Source organism: Dendrobium catenatum, unplaced genomic scaffold, assembly GCF_001605985.2.
Source record: "Dendrobium catenatum unplaced genomic scaffold, ASM160598v2 fragScaff_scaffold_717, whole genome shotgun sequence".
Taxonomy (NCBI): domain Eukaryota; kingdom Viridiplantae; phylum Streptophyta; class Magnoliopsida; order Asparagales; family Orchidaceae; genus Dendrobium; species Dendrobium catenatum.
Window position 1 is genome coordinate 229,792 of NW_021319179.1, and position 16,355 is coordinate 246,146.

Sequence of the window (16,355 nt, forward strand, 5' to 3'; positions counted from 1 at the left end):
AATAATTATCACTCACATAAAAAATAATTAATTAAAAAATCTGTTTAAAAATAGGTTTTATATCCATTATATATGCTATGAACTCATACACTCCTCATCTCTTTTCTTTAGTCCCACATCCCTTAGAAACACTTTCTTGCTATTGTTTATATAGCATATTTAGATTCCTTGCACCAAGGGAGCACATGGGGAGGTCATGTGAAGATGTGTCATGATGCTTTGAGTACAAAAGTGCTTATTATATAAAGTGTATTTAACTTTAATTAAATGTTTTTAACATATATTAATTTATTTATTTAAAAAAATACTTAAAATTTGTGAGATTTGAACTGGCCGGTTCAAAAATAACCGGACCGGTTCACCGGTTCACGGTTGAACCGGCCGGTTCTGACCGGTTCAGTCCGGTTCTTTGCAGAAGTGGTTTTAGGGCTGAACCAGACCGGCCTTGTGTCCGGTTCACGGTTGAACCGGTCGAACCGGCTGGTCCGGTCCGATTTTTAAAGCACTGATAATATGAACTCCAACCCCAAGTAGTAGGATAAGAATTTGATGTTGTTGTATTATTTAAACTCTAATTTTAATAAATTTGTAGTCAAAATGAGCATATTAACAAAAAATAATAATAATAACAATTCCACCAAAAGTGATATGTTCTTAATCCAATTGAGTCAAATCAAATACTTAAGAGTATAGTTAATAATTATGGAAAATTAATTGAGTGACCAAACAATATTGAAATATTATATATTTATCATCTAGGCTTTGACATTTCACCCCCGAGTTGACCGGTGAAATGAAAGAGTCAAGCCAGTTTCTTTGAATTTTCTCACTAGTTTTGTAAACTCTCATGTTGAGTGTAAAAAACTCGAGGAAATTCGGTCAATTTCCAAACATTCAAAATTCTTTTCAAAATCACTCAAATCAATTTCAATTTCAAAATTTGAAATCCCTATCAGATTCATGCTTAGACATTTCACCCCCAAATCAATTGGTGGAGTGAAAGGGTCAAGCCATACCTTAGAATCTTCATGTCAATTTTGTAAACCTGCATATTTGAATGATAATCAATATGCTGAGTTTCAGAATTTAAAGAAGATCTATTGATTCTAATTTCAAAATTTCAATCTCTAGTAAATCCAGGCTTTGACATTTCACCCCAAATCAATAGGTGGAATGAAAGAGTTAAGAATTATTCTCAAAATGTTTATGTGAATTTTAAAAACCCTCGTATTGGGCATAAACTTAGTATGTTGAGTTCTAAAATTTTGAAGAGAATCAATCAAAGTTCATAGTTTAAATCCATTTTAAAATTGACTAATTAAAATTACCTTTCCTTAATTCAAGGAAATCAAACATACTCAAATGGCTTGGAAACTCATCTTCTCACTTAATATAGACACAACTGTATAATGAGTTACCTATTGTAGTTTAATTCAGTTTGGGATGAGGTTTCAAAACTTGAAGTTGTTAGTAAATGGAAAAAGAATCATGGATATGTTTGCTAGAACACAAGTAGATGTCCCCTTGGTTAAGATTAATATAGGGTTGGGAGCTAACTGCCCTATCTCCGAAATGGAGGCCCTTGTCTCCCCCTTGCTCATTGTGCCCTGTACTCGAGAGGATAAGAAAAAGAAACCAGTCACAATGGATGAGAGGTCATATGTGTCAAGTTTTAGCACCACCTTTCCTAGAAAGAATCGTAAGAAGAACTACCTTCGGAGAGTCAGAAAGAATGTCGTTAAGGCTAAAAAGATTAATGTGTTGATTTCGGATAAGTTGTTAAACCTAAGCTATTGTCCCAAGACTAACCAAGAGGGGGGTGAATTGGTAATTTAAAATTTCTCTTAGATTTTTTTAAATATAAAACTGATTTCAAAAATTCGTAGCAAGTTAATTAAGTTTCAAAATAAAACTTTTCAACTATAGTAAATAACTTGCAAAAATTAAAAGACACGTGAATTTATAGTGGTTCGGTCAAACATGACCTACATCCACTCCCTGAAGACTCCCTCTTCAGGTATTGCACTATTACCAAAATGTCTTTCTTTTTGCCCCCACATCAAGGCTGAGAAGACTTTACAAAACCACTCTTCCACCAATCCTTGGTGCAGCAGAGAACCGTCATCATTTCACACCCTCCAAGTGTCGGCAGAGAACAACCGTCTGTTCATACTCTCCAAATGTCGGTAGAGAATCGTCATCTTTTCACACTCTCCACATGTCGGCAGAGAACCGTCATCCTTTCACACCCTCTGAGTGTTGGCAGACTTCCGGATCCTCTTCAAAGATCTTCTCACGAGCAATTAGAAAGACAAGAAGAAGAGTGATAACTAAAATCACAAAGAGATCCTTATCTTTGAGTAACTTTGTGAACCCTTCACACTCCACTTTCAAGAAATCTCTCTCAAACACTCTCTCACACTCTCTCTTTCAATTGCCCTTGAAAAATCATGAAGACAATACTTTTTTACGACAATTTTAGTGAACCTTTTATATCAAAGACATGAAAAACCGTCCAAAAACTAAAATTTTTAATTTTGAGTGAACACTATTATACAGTACGATCGTATGTTCGTACGTACGAACAGTTCAAAAACTATTATGTATGAACCTGTTGTGAATTGTTACGAACTCATTTCGTACATGATGATTGTCCAGTCGGAACAGTTAGGAATTTTTAATCTTCATCGGGACGAAGAGGGACCCCACAATTTCATGCCCTATATGACGTACATACGATGTTGACATCGTACGGTATGATCAGTTACAAAAATTTTCAAGTTTGTTGAGACAAAAAGGGACCCCATCCAATTTGTACCCTGGATTGTATACGTACGATGACAACATCATACGGTACAAACCATTTAGAAAATTTTCAAGTTCGTCTAGACGAAACTTCAGGACAAAAAGGGACCCATCCAATTCGTACTCTGAAAGGTATGCATGAATGGTATATTATACAATACGATCCATATACTTAGAAAGAAAATTTGTTATCTATTCGTTTGATTGCTCGAAGGGACAAAAATGTTCAGATTATCCCGTACGAAAAGAAATTCGTAAAGTACGATTATTTTAAAAATTATAGATTTTAAACTCTCCCCTGGTGTGTATGTGCACAGTTACTCAATTACAATCACACTCTCTCAGACTCAATAAAATGAAAAATATATACTTCAATAATAATAACCCCTAAACTGATCTCACTTGAAATTTTCAATAATCCGGAGTATGATTTTCCTGAAATATTAGTATACATAAACAGCAAAGCAATTCTTCAAAAATATATTAGTAGAAATAATAATCAAAGCAATAATATTTGAAATCATAAAAAACATACAAGTTGCAAGAATTCAACAATCAAGAACTAAGTAGCAACTATCTCAATAATCTCCCCCTTTTTGATGATGGCAAAACAATTATTGTTTGAATAAAATTGAATACCCTAAATTTCTCCTTAACTCCCCTTAAATGAATAAATATGTGAATATAAGAGAATTCATTTAAGAACAAACCAAAGTTTTTTTTTTATTTTTCATAAATGACAAAGCACAAAAGCAAAACAACACACACCAACAAACACAAAGACAAAACAACACCAATAAACATAAAGACAAAACAAAACTAAACACCAAAATAATACTAACATACCAAACAAAATTACTCCCCCTTTTGATAACAACAAAAAGGGAAAAGGAAAATTGAAATGGAAGAAGTCATATGAGAAACCTAAGTAATTAATCTTGAAAGAGATTGAACTATAATTGTAATAACAAAATTAATGACCAATAAATAAAAAATAAATATTCAAAATTTTAAATTAAAGTATAACATATATAAGAAAAAGTGATCAAGGTCATGAAATATACTAGACAATTAGATAATGAAAATTATTTCAAAAGTGACGAAATAAAGATTAGATAGATTCAATTTGTCACTTTTGCATGTGTACTAGGTCTGGACTGTTTGAGCTCGCAATAAAATAGTGCAACCTAAAATCTACGAAGTATGAAACTTGGTCTTAGTTCTTCTGATGTCTAACTTAGCCCATTGAAAGATTGGTGGGGAGTTTGAACCAACATAAGAATGATCTTTCATCATAAATGTGATATTTGAGGAAAGTTTAAACATCAACTGATCAATTCTGAAGGATGACACCTGATATTTCAAACATTGAGGTGGCTCTTCAAGAAGTATCATAACAAATGAGTATAAAATTTAACATAAACAAAAACTCTTCAAATATAAAAATCTTGAATTCAAAACTCTCCAAGTTCAAAATAAAAAAAAATCAAATCATATTCAAAAAAACTTTCAAAATTCAAATTCAAGAAATCAAAATAAATGTAAAAATTATATAAATTCACATCTTAAAATTTAATAATTATTCCAGCCTTCTTTTCCTTAAGGTTAGGTGCTTCAAAATTCACATCTAAATTCACATCTTAAATTTTAAAAATCCTCTAGACTCACTAGAGATAGAGCGCACCCGTTGTGACACCATCCTAGTTTCAAAATCTAATTTCAATCCTATGTGTGGAGCAAGCTTTCTCCCTACATGACCATCCACCAGTGATGGAGAACGTCCTCTGTGGCACCATCCTAGTTTCAAATTTCAATTATGATCTTTACGGGAAGCAATGCTTCCTTTCCACATGATCTTCTCATTTTTTTTCCTTAAGGACAAATGTGAGTCATCTGATTTATTTCCTTAGGATTAAACACCCTAGTGATGGATAATGTCCTCTATGGCACCATCCTAGTTTAAAATTCTAGATCTAGTCTTTTGCAGGAATCAATGATTCCTTCCCACATGATCATCCAATATTCTTCTCCATAAGGACAGATGTGGTCATCGTGCTTTCTCTCCTTTAGATTAAATCTATGCTAAATCAAGAATCAAGATTGAGATTGTGATTTTTTACGATGAAAAAAAATTTTGTTCTATTGATTTTATTTTTTCCTCCTATCATATATTGGATATTTCTATTTATTTTTGTGTGTACTAATATTTCAGGAAAATCATATACTATGTTATTTACGAAAGACTTCAAGATAAGATATAATAGGATTTCATATAATAGAGTATGTACTTATATCTCTAATTTTATTTCTTGAGTTTAAGTAATTGTGATTATAATTAGGTAATCGTGCAGACACACACAAGGGGAGAGAGATAAAATTTAAATTGATTTTTTTAATGAATTATATTATATGATATCTAATCGTATTGTATGATTTGACATAGTTTTCCTCAAAAATGTAGTTAATCAAATCATGGCTTAAATTTTTTTAATTGTTCATAATATACAATGTCAAGTTATACAAATGACTGACAAAGTAAAAAAATTAGGTTCATTTCATATCATACTGAATGAACACATTTATTTTTAAATTGTTCATTCAATATAATCTTCATTCGTATAAATGGAGGACAGAGTACAAAATTATATTCATTCCAGATTATACTGAATAAACACATTTATTTTTGAATTGTTCATATAGTATGATATGCATTCGTACAGATGACTGATGTAGTACGAAATTAGGTTCATTTCAAATCATACCAAACGAACACATTTATTTTTGAACTATTCATACAGTATGATCTACATTTGTATAGATGATTAATAGTGTATAAAACTTAGTTCATCCAAGTTCATACCTAACAAAGCCCTAATTTTTTTGAACTATTTGTACCAGATGATCCATGATTGTATAGTGCAAATTTATGATGGTTATCTTGAAAATTTTAATTTTTGGACGGTTTTTCATATGTTTTCTATATAAAGGGTCCTAAAACTATCTCAACAATCCTTTGTTGTAAAATTCTCTTGAGAGTGACCATTGAGAGTATATTGTGGAGAAATTTTAAGAGTGAAGGGTTAAAGATCTAGTGAAGGGGGATTATGAGGGATTCACAAGGTTGCCTAAAGTAAAGATCTGTTTATCTTCTTTAATTTTTTATCCAACTTCTTTGGAGACTCTTGGGAGAAGATCTTCAACATTGGATCAAGGTACTCTACCTTCACCGATAGGGTGAAAAAGGATGTGCGTTGGTGGAAGAGAGTTTATAAGGGTTTCTCCGCCTTGCCGTGGGGGTAAAAGGAGAGTCACTATTATTTAGTGCAATACCTGGAGGAGTCTCTAAGGAGTGGATTTAGGTCAAGTTGGACCGAACTACTATAAAATTTAGTCTTCTTCTATTTTTTTTTTTTGCATTTTTATTTTTCTATATTTAAAATTTTATGGTTGAAAAATCCTCTATGATAATCATTTGTATAAATAACTATATATTTTAGGATTAGTGTTCTAATTTTCTAAAAAGTCTAAAAAAGCTTTTAAAATTTAAGTTTTTTTTTTTTAAATTACCAATTCACCATTCCCCCTCTTAGTTAGTCTTAGGACAGTTCTTTAAAGTCTAACAACCTACAAGAACTTTCAAGTGGTATTAGAGCTTTTTTCAAAAATTAAGATTTAGACTACTTTTTTAAAAATGATCATGGCTAGTTTTGGAAATCGGAATACTGCTGAAGGATATTTGATCACTAGACCAACTTTATTCGATAACTTTCCTTTTGATTTTTGTAGAACTTGTATGTCTATTTTTTGCAATCAGTTGACTTTTGCATGTGAATATTAGTATGAGAAGGTTATACTTGACTTATTAGAATTGTTGATGGCATTAGAATCAAAATACCATTTATTGAATGGACTTTAGAAGAAAGAGAATTAGTATAGTTAAATGCAAAATATTTAAATAATTTTTTTATTCTTTGAAATCATAGGATTATATACAGGTTTTTATTTGCAAATCTGGAAAAAAAATATGGGATAGACTTTGCATAACTTATGAATGAATAAATAAGGTAAAATAATCTAAATTGAACATTTTATTATATGACTATGAACTATTTTGCAGCAAATGAGTCAATATTTTATATGTATATAAGGTTTATTCAGATTGTTATCTCATTGTATGTTTTAGGTAGAAAACTTACAAATTAAGAATTTTTTTTTAAATTGTTTACTTACTGCTTATGATATAAAGATAACTATCATAACTTAGTCTAAGGATCTAAATGTATATTCTATTGAAAATTTTCTTGGATCACTTATTGCTTATGAGTAAGGAGTAAATTAAAGATAGATTGATGCAGGTGATAAATGGAAAGAAAGAAATATTACTTTGAAAGTTGATGATTTAGAGAGTGATCAATTAATGCTAGAGGATGAAGAAGATATTGCACTTACGATTAAACAGTTCAAAAGTTTTTTTAAGAGAAAGCAATGACGACGTCAGTATTGGAAAAAAGTTAAGTTAAATAAGAATCCAAAAGTTTCTAATGAAGTCATTTGTCATGAATACAAAAAGCTTGGACATATAAAGACTGAGTGCCCAGATCTCGAAGCTAATCCTAATAAAGGAAAGTTGAGGAGAAAACTAATGTTATAAAGGGCAAGAAAAGAATGTAAAGAGCTTTCTGTGCTGATTCAGCTTCAGTCTCTTCAGAAATAGAAACAGAAGAGGAGGTTACAAATTTGTGCTTACTGACAGATAAACTTGATCATTCAGATCAAGAGGAGGTATGTGACCTATCCTACAATGAAGTATTTGAAGTTTCTAAAAAAAATTATAATACATATTGGAAACTTAAGAAATTGCATGCTAATCTTAGTACCGAGTATTTGGATTTACAAAAAGAGCATGAATTTTTAGGAATAATTATACAGACATAGATAGTAATCACATAGCTTTGCTAGATGAATTTGATGATTTAAATAAGAAGCATGAACTATTGAAGAAATCTTATATTGAGTTTAAAAATGATTTTAAAAAAATTTAGATGAATCTGATCCAAGGGAACATGATTTGAAGATTGAAATTTTGATTTTGGAAAGTAGAAACTCATATCTGAATAAAATTGAAAGCTTTTAAGTAAAATAAGTTAGTTCCCACACTTGAATAATTTTATAATCATAACCAAAAGCATATAAGTTCAAAACCTAGGAAAAGATATTATAACTCACGTAGATAGTAAATCATTTTCCTAGTGTTAAATGTTTTTCATGTGGCACATTGGGGCGTACTTCCCACACTTGCACTATTCATAGTAGAACACATTTAGTGTGGAGACCTGAAATGCATCAATCACAACATATCAAATATGCATCTCAATTAATCTTGTCAAGAGGTAAACCCAAATTTATTTGGGTTCCTAAATATAATGTTTGATAATTTTGTAGAAATAATCTCATACAAGCCCTCGTGAGAGCATTTGGTACATGAACTGTGGATGTTCAAAATATATGACTAGAGATACAAATCAATTTATATCATTGGATGCCATGACTAGAGGCAAATTGACACTTGGAGATAACACTACTAGGAGAGAGGTAGGTTCAGGTATGATTGGTAACACGAAAAAAATTTTGATTAAAAATATTTTATTGGTAGAAGGCTTAAAACATAACCTGTTAAGTATTAGTCAGCTTTGTGATAAGAGTTTTAACATAACATTTTTGCCTACAAGCTGCATTATAAGCTAAAATGGAGTTGATGTGTTGCATGGAGATAGGATAAATAATATTTACATGCTTAAATTAAATTATATTAAATCTTCTAATGCTTTTTGTCTAAAAATTATTGTTGATGAATCTTAGTTATGACATAGAAGATTTTATTATACAAGTATGGAAAATCTTAGAAAGATTATCCAAAAGGAATTGGTTAGAGGCATACCCAAATTAGACTTTACTAAGAATCACCTGTGAAATGTGTGTTAGGGAAATAAGTCAAGTCCTCCTTTCATTCAATTAAAGATCTTAGAATTAGCAAACCCTTAAAAGTTCTTCACATGGATCTCTTTGGACCTGTTAGCACTATAAGTCTAGGAGGGAAAGTTTTTGGGTATATGATTATTGATGATTATTTAAGGTTCACTTAGATAGATTTTTATCACATAAGAGCAAATCATTTGATGAGTTTATAAAATTTTTACTTGGATTTAGAGGAAGCTATGTTGTGAATTCTTCCAATTCTTAGTGACCATAGTGAAAAATTTAAAAATAAAAATTTAAAGTTTTCTATAAAGAACAAGGTATAAATCATAACTTTTCAGCTCCTAGGACCCCTCAATGGAATGGGATTGTTGAAAGAAAAAACAAAACTTTGGTAAAAGCCTTTAGAGCCATGTTGGCTGAATATTCACTTTCTAAATATTTTTTAGCTAAAGTAGTTAATACAGCCTGTTATGTTCTAAATATGGTGAATATTATATCTAAGTTAAATAAGACACCATATGAACTTCTTAAGGGTAGGACACCCAACCTCTCATATCTACATGTCTTTGGTTATAAAGTGTTCATTCATAACAATGGCAAAACTATTTTGGAAAAGTTTGACCCTAAATTTCTAACCTTGAGTTTGGATTATCAAATTATTAATTTCTAACCTTTTCTGGGCTATGTGTTGTCAATACAATTCTACTAAGTTTTTGATTAAAATCAAGTGGTAACTTTCTCATTTTAAGAATATTTGTTCTGTTCATTAGATCAGGGATTGTTTTTATCTTTTAATTGTTTTTGTTCTTATTGTTTGTGCCCATTCTCTTTTTGATAATGTCAAAGGGGGAGAAAGTATTGTTGTTGAATTTTGTATTGTTTGTATCTCTTTTCTCAAAAAATTAAAAACAACAAAAATATTTTTATCTCTTCTATTTTTAAAGTATTATTCTGGTGAGGGGGAGATTAGGAGAAAATATTCCTTTTTTGAAAATTCAAATTGAATTATTTGCCATCATCAAAAAGGGAGAGATTGTTGCGGATCTATTTTAATGGTTTCTGATTTTAATGATAGAAAACACTCTTACTTCTCTATGACTGCCTTTTCTACTGACATTTTAGGTTCACACGATCGGACTGCAATTTGGAATCAGCTCAAGATTGGGTAGACTAGGTCTGAGTCAGTTTGTACATTTTTCTTTTCTTAAGTCTATTATATTTGGTGTGGCTCCTGATGATTTGTAACTTAGAAGATTTTCTATTGTTCCCTAAAGATTTCTATTTTTGGTAACATCATCCGGGATGATATTTATATCGGCCTAGACTATCTGTTCAAAAGTAGAAACCCTAATTAGGGCATCCTCATTAAAGCAGCCGTCATTATGCAAAATATATCATCCTGAACGATTTTGTATCGTCCAGGATGATAGGCTCAAAACAGAAAGAATCTGCCGCCAGATCTATTTAGAAATTACTTATTTTTGGACATCGTCCAAGTGGATCGTCCAAGACTATAAAATATCATCCAAGATGATCCAGGTCAATTTTTCAAAAAAATTTCTGAATTTTAAGGAAAGCAATTATGACTTGATTGCATGATCAAATCATCCTGGACGATCGCCAGATCATCCTGGCTGATATGTGGACGATTGGACATCGGACAACTTTTTTTTAGGGGGATGTTCAGGATGATATTCCATAATTTATTCTGATTTTCCAGGATGATATATTATCGTCCTGGATGATAGGAACAAATTTCTTCTGATCGTCTCAAATCGTCCCGGCTGATTGAGCTTAAATTGCACTAATCGTACAGGACGATATTAGTATCGTCCTGGACGATAATGTCAGCAACTTGAATTAATGAGCTCATTTTAAGATCTTCTATTTAAGCTATGACATGACACATGGTAAGTGTCTTTAACAGCCATTGTAGCTTCGTTCTTTTGGGGGGAAACTTGATGAGAGAGCTTGAAAGGGAGTGAGGAAAGGGTGGAGTTTGAGAGAGGGAGAAGATCCTGTGAGAGGGGACTCAAGGGAGTGTGGAGGGGGTTCCACACGGTTGCTCCGACAAGCTCGCACCTGAATACCGTCGGATTCAAGGCTTGTCTGGGGATGTTCACCAAAGAAGAAGATCTCTTTGGTGTCAAAGGACCCGGCAACTCCGCTGCACCGGGGAAGGTGGAAGTGATTTTGTAAGGGCTTCTCCGCCTAGCTGTGGGGGCTAAATGAGAGACATTAGTTTAGTGCAATACTTGGAGGGTGCCTCCAAGGAGTGGATGTAGGTCAAGGTTTGACCGAACCACTATAAATCTGGTGTGTTCTTTCCTTTATTACTTTCGTATTTAATTTTCGCACTTTGGTTATTTTATTGTGGTGATATTGGTTTTGGTTTATGTTTTGATTTAAAGATTCTTCTTTTCCAATTCACCTCTCTTTTTATTAGCCTTGGGCCAGTTCATAGGGCCTAACATCCCTAACAAACTTTCATTTATTTCAAAGATTGAACCCACAAATATAAATCAAATACTTTCTGATGAATTTTAGATTCTAACTATGTAAGAAGAGTTGAATTAATTTGTTAGAAATGATATTTGGAAGTTGATATAAATACCTAAAAATTAAAATGTTGTTGGAACTAAGGGGGTTTTCAAAAATAAGATGAATAATTTTGAGAAGACTTTTGATATAAGGCACTATTAATGACCAAGAGGTGCAATCAAATAGAAAGAATTAATTTTGAGAAGACTTTTGCCCTTATAGTAAGACTTGAAGCACTAAGAGTGCTTCTAATCTTTGCCTATTTTGAAGGATTTAAATTATTTGAAATTGATGTTAAAACTATCTTTCTTAATGGGTTGATAATAGAGGATATTTATGTTGAACAACCTCCAGATTTTAAAAATTCATAATTTCTTAATCATGTGTTTAAATTGAAGAATGCATTGTATAGACTAAAATAGGCACCTAAGGCATGGTATGAAAGGCTCAGCACATTCCTACTGGAAAGATCTTTTATTAAAGGGAGTGTGGACACCACACTCTTCTTAAAAAGAGTAGGAGATGATATTCTCATTATTTAAATTTATGTTGATGATATCTTGTTGGAACCTTTAATAAAAATCTTTATGATTACTTTTCAAAAATAATAATTAAGGAATTTGAAATGAGTTTGATGGAAGACTTGATTTGCTTTTTTGGTTTTAGCATAAAGCAAAAAAGTATGACACATTTCTTAGCTAGTCAAAATACATTAAAGACATTTTTAAAAAGTTTAAAATGGATAAAACTAAACCAATTAATACTCCCATGAGTTCCTCAGTTTAGTTAGATAAGGACTATAAAGGAAAATTTGTTGATCAAAAGAAATTGAGAAGGACAATTGGATCATTACTTTATTTAACTGCTAGTAGATATGATATCATGTTTAGTGTTTATCTTTGTACTAGATTTCAAGCTGATCTAATAGAATTTCATTTAATTATTGTTAAAAGAATTCTTAGATATCTTTTAGAAACTCAAAACTTAGGGATTTAATATCATAGGCACAATACTTCTTTTAAAATTATTGGATATTATAATACATATTTTATAAGATATAGGGTTGATAAAAAAAGTACTTTTAGTACTTGTCAATTCATAGGAAACTCTTTAGTTTTCTGATATAGTGGAAAGCATAACTTAGTAGCCATTTTTACTACTAAAGTAGAATATATAGCCTTAGGAATTTAAGTGGCACAAGCTCTTTAGTTAAAATAATAACTTATGGATTTAGATTTTTTAATTGGCACTATTCCATTCTTCTGTGATAATACATGTGCCATTTACATTTCAAAAAATTCAATCCAACACTCTAATACTAATCATATAGATATAAGACATCACTTCATTAGGGACTATATTACCAAAGGAAAAATTGAGCTATATCATGTATCCACTAAACTCAAAATGTAGATATTTTCACAAAACCACTAGTTTTTTAAACTTTCAGCACTTTAAAAACCATATTGGATTTTATTGACATTCATGCTTGAAGAATTATAAGTCTACAAGATGCGATTTTGTATGTTCTATTTTTTTTCTTGTGTTTATGATTGTATTTTATTTTCTATTTTTTGTTTTTCTTATTTTGAACTTCTTTATTTTATCTTTAATTTATGCTCTTATTATTTTTGTTTTAAATGGATCTTGTTTAATGGTTCTTATTTAGTTTTTTTTAGAAAAGTATTTTGATCATCATGTGTAAATCCAAAATTTCATTTCTATTTGTTATACGAATTCTCTAGATTTTTCGTGATATCTTTTTTGAGTTATACAGGCAAATTTTTAACAACTTTTCATGATAATTATATAGTACAAACACTTCATCCTTTATACGATTTATTGATCGTTCGTCTGTATGAACACATGGAAATAACACTTCAGGATGAATTCATTTAGGGTTTAGGACGGTTATTGATCAAAATCGTTCTGAACGAACACCTGTTTGTTTGTATGATCCACTTGGTAGTTTGCATGCGGACAAATTCAATCAGCAGGTTTGATTATTTTTGATAAATTAATGCAGATGAACACCAGTTCATCTGTATAATCAATTTTGATCAATATTTGTACAAAATGAGTCACCGTGAAAGTAATTTTATAAAAAAGTTATTTCAATATGATAATTATTCCTGATAGTTTATATTCATATGTACAAAATTTCATTCATACTATATGAAATTCAAAGTCATACGTATCTACCCAATTTTGCTCTTTACAAAATTGTTCGATTTTTATAAATTGTTGAGTCTAGTAAATAGGTTGTTAGACCTAAGTTAATATCCCAAGGCTACCAAGAGGGGGGGTGAATTGGTAATTTAAAAATTAAAACCCTCTTTAAATTTATGTTGAACCGAAATAAAAATTTTCTTTTAAGTTTTTGTAGAAAACATTTTTCAACCACAGAGTTTTTAAAATCAAAAATAAAATGCAGAAAAATAAAAATAGTAAAGTAAATGACACCAGATTTATAGTGGTTCGGTCTAAACCAGACCTACATCCACTCCCCAGAGGCACCCTCTGAGTATTGCACTAATAATAATAGTGACTCTCCTTTTGCACCCACAGCAAGGCGGAGAAGCACGTCTCTCCCGTACGATCGTGGATCGTCCTGGATGATATTACTTAAACGCTTTGAAACGACCCTATTTGCATATGTATACAAAATCTCTTCGTACAAGCTGATCGTCATGTACGAACTAAGTTCGTCCGGTACGAACGGTTATTACAAGGTCGGTTCCAAAAATTGCAGAAAAACCGTCCTAAGTCGGTTGTATCGTCTGAAAGAAATTGGTTCGTCCGGACAAAATTTTTACAGAGAACAGATCGTCCTGGACAATTTTTAATTTCGTCTGGACGAAAATTTTATAGAGGACAAATCTTCATGTACGATAATTTAATTTCATCTGGACAAAAATTTTACGGAGACCAGATCATCCTGGACGATATTTAATTTTATCTGGATGAAACTTTTACAGAGGACAAATCGTTATGAACGATAATTTAATTTCATCTGGACGAAAATTTTACAGAGGACAAATCGTCCCGGACGATATTTAATTTCGTCCTGCATAAATAGGACTTAGAAAAATTTTTCAAGCCAGTTCCTATTCGTTCCATGTGCTCAATAGAAGATAACTGTCTGATCGTCCCGTACGAATGGATATCGTCCCGTACGATCAGTATAAATTTTATATGATTTCCTTATGTGTGTGTGCATGTTTTTATTCACTCAAATTAAATATTGATTTTTCTAATTTTTATTTAATTTTAAAAAAGAAAATGATTTAAAAAATGATTTAAACTTAAATTTTAAATCGTTTTTAGGCTCTGGCGGCGGGACTAACACGTGGCGATCGTTGGTTCGGGCTCGAAACCGCGTGGCGGCGGTCAACACGCGTCGTTCGTTGGGTGGTTTATGCGGGTTTCACTTAAACCAGTCAGCAACAATTTCCACTGTTCGATCCTCCGTGGAAATGAAACAACGGCTCAGATGAGATCACACGGTCTGATCTCGCGGAGAAGGATCAGACGGCAAGACCTTGATCCTGCGGTCTAGATCAAGGGTGCAGATCTCGTTGGACAAAGAACTAGGTGCCAAAATGGATTCACGGTCGAAACAGATTGCGAAATGGCTCAATCTGGACCGTTGATCGAGCGATCGACAGTCCAGAAACCAAGCGCCTGAACTAGACCACGAAAATGCCCTAGAAGGCTTTTTATGGTTCGTTCGAGATATTGGCTCGATTGTTTGACTTGAAATTTTAAACATAGAATCCTCAAGTGAAGAGCATTAATGGGAATTTTTTTTGGCATAAAACAAGCTTTATAAAAAGCTAATTAAAGCTAAGTGTATTAAGCTAGGGTTAGGTTTTTACCTTAATCCAACCGTTGGATTCAAAAATTTTTTGGCTCTATGAGTTTTTTGTTTGTCCATGCTTAAATTTGCTGAAGACACCACAACTTGAAAGTGCTTGGATAGACGACAAATCAACTTGGATGAGCTTTGCCTTCGGTTCGCCGGGAAGCTCGTCGTCGGAAGCCTCCAAACGCTGGATTTTGGTAGTGAGATGTTGAGGGATATCTAGGAAGCTCAAAGGAATTGGGGGATGGGTTTGAGAGAGCTTGAGTAGAGAGAGAGGCTAGGGTAGAGAATGAGACTCATTTTGAGTCTTTATCCTAATTAAAGTGGCCTTGGATTGAATGGAGGGTCTTGATCAACTTGGAGAGCACCCAGATGGATGCGATTTGTCCAGGGAGTAGTTGGGAGCAGATGGAAAAGGACATGGCAAGGATATTCCATGTGGAAAGCTCTCTTGCTCCCCACTTGGGCATGGGAGCAATGAGGGCCATTGGATCTGGATCAAAGGGCTGTGATAGGTCCTAAGAAGGTTCTAGAGGATGATTAAATAGCTGGAATGGATTAGGCTAGAGTGCATTAGCATTAAGAGTTCATTTGCCCAACTTTGACCAATCTAAACCCTTGGTTTGACAGTTTGACTAGTCCAATGCCACTTGGACTAGTGAGGTGGCAAAGGAGTAGAGTGTTTCGAGTGCTTGTTTCTGGATTTGGAGCTAAGGATTGAAACTTGAGTTCTATGGGATTAATCCTTTAGAAATTTAATGGTCTTTTGACCATGAGTTGACTGGTTTGACCAGTCAAAGGATCAAACCAGGTGAGGTGGCATGAATAAACCTTATTGAGCTAGTCTGGAAGGAACTTAAGGCAATCCATTAGAGGTTTGAGGGATCAAACCATGGCCATTCAAGTATGACCCAAAATTGTTGAGTTGACCAAGTCAAACTCAATGTGATTTGGCCTCACATGAGTTTGGGTGAGTTTGGAGTATCTTCTGGAATAGGTTTAAGAGTTCAAAGGGTTAGGTTTGACTAAGTGGGTTGAAATGACCCATTTGAACTCTTAAGGGCTCATTAGGTCAATCCTGGTTGACTTGGTCAACCAAGTGGGTCTAGGGTCTGAAAATGGGTTCAATCAATTTGAAATGATATTTGGAGACCATCGGAGGTGG